We start from the raw sequence: 2,333 nt of genomic DNA on the forward strand, positions 1-2,333 counted from the left end.
GACTGGATAGGGAAAATGTGGCATATATACACCACGGAATATTATGCAGCCATCAAAAACGATGAGTTTGGGTCCTTTGTAGGGACATGGATGAACCTGGAAACCATCATTCTCAGCGAACTGACAGAAGAGCAGAAGATCAAACACCGCATGTTCTCACTCATAGGGGGGTGTTTAACAATGAGAAAACATGGACACAGGGAGGGGAGCACTACACACTGGGGTCAGTTGGGGGAAAATAGGGGAGGGATGGTGGGGGGTGGGGAGCTGGGGAGAGATAGGAGAGATGCCAGATGTAGGTGATGGGGAGGAAGGCAGCAAATCACACTGCCACGTGTGTACCTATGCTACAATCTTGCATGTTCTTCACATGTACCCTAAAACCTAAAATGCAATAAAATAAATAAATGGGAAAAAAAAAGAAATTCACAGACTCATTAGTGGCTACTCTGATCAACTATTTGACAATATGTTGAAAAATCAAGAAGAAATTGATTATTTTCTAGACATATGCAACCTGCCAATATTGAGCCATGAAGAAACCCAAAACCTAAATAGACTAATAACAAGTAATGAGATTGATTCTATAATGAAGTCTCTCAGTGAAGAAAAGCCTGGGACCCAATGGCTTCAATGCTGTATCTTACCAAACATTTAAATAACTAATGCCTAAAATCACTCAAAAAAACAGAAGAGATGTAAATACTTTCAAACTCATTCTATGAGGCCAGTATTACTCTAATACCAAAACCAAAGACACGTTAAAAAAACGAAACCACATAAAGCTACCGGCCAATATCCCTGATGAATAATGATGCAAAATCTTCAACAAAATGCCCACAAAATAAACTCAACAACACTTTAAAAAGCTTATTCGTTATGACCATGTAGGATTTATCCCAAGGATGAAAGTTTGGGTCAACATATGCAAATCAGTCAATGTGATACATAATATCAACAGAATGAAAGACAAAAACCATATGATCATTTTAATTGATGCTGAGAAAGCATTTGATAAAATTCAATATCCCTTTATGATAAAACCCCTTGAAACACTGGATATGGAAAACATACCTCAACATAATAAAAACCATTTATGACAGACCCACAGCTAGTACCATACAGAATGGGGAAACACTGAAAGTCTTTCTTCTAAGATCTGGAACACGAAGATGCTCACTGTCACCACTACTATTCAAGATATTACTGGAAGTTCTAGCTATAAATATCTGACAAGGAAAAGGAATAAAGAGCATTCAAATTGGAAAGGACAAAGTCAAATTATTTCGCAGATGATGTAATCTTACATTTCTAAAAACCTAAAGACTCCATGATATAGGTTGGATCTGTATCCCTGCCCAAATCTCACATCGAGTGATAATCCTCAGTGTTGGAGGTGGAGCCTGGTGGGAGGTAATGAATCATGGGTGTGGATTTCCCCTTTCATGCTGTTCTCGTGATAGTGAGTGAATTCTTGTGAGATCTGGTTGTTTAAAAGTGTGTAGCACCACCCACCTCTCTCTCTCCTGCTCTAGCCATGTGAAGTGATAGCTCCCCCTTTGCCTTCTGCTATAATTGTAAATTTCCTGAGGCCTCTTCAGAATTTGCAAGAATGCTGTCATGTTTCCTGTATAGCCTATGGAACCATGAGTCAATTGAACCTATTTTCTTTATAAATTACCCAGTCTCAGATTTTTTTTTTCAAAGCATAGCAGTGGGAGCATGGACCACACTCCACCAAAAAGTTAGAACTGATAAATTCAGTAAAGTTGCAGATTACAAGATCAACATACAAAAATCAGTAGCATTTGTGTACGCCAACAGCAATCAATAGGCAAAGGAAATAGAAATTCCATTTTCAATAGTCACAAACAAAATAAAATACCAAGGAATTAACCAAAGTTGTAAAATATTTTTTCAATTGAAAGAATAAATATTTATGAAAGAAATTGAAGACACAAAAAATTGAAAGGTATTCCATGTTTATGTATTATAGAATCAATATTGTTAGAATTTCTAAACTACACAAAACAATCTACAGATTCAATGCAATCCCTATTAAAACACCAATGACATTTTTCACTGAAATAGAAAAAGATTCTAAAATTTTTATGGAACCACAAAAGACCTAGAATAGCCAAAGCCATCTGGAGCAAAGAGAACAAAACTGCAAGCATCACATTACCTGAGTTCAAATTATGCTACAGAGTTATAGTAACCACAATATCTTGGAACTGACACATAGTCTATAAGTAGACACATAGAACAATGAAACAGAATAGAAAACTCAGAAATGAATACATACATCTACAGTGAACTCAATTTTTTACAAA

This window comes from Cebus imitator, unplaced genomic scaffold, assembly GCF_001604975.1.
Source record: "Cebus imitator isolate Cc_AM_T3 unplaced genomic scaffold, Cebus_imitator-1.0 Scaffold60, whole genome shotgun sequence".
In the NCBI taxonomy this organism is placed as follows: domain Eukaryota; kingdom Metazoa; phylum Chordata; class Mammalia; order Primates; family Cebidae; genus Cebus; species Cebus imitator.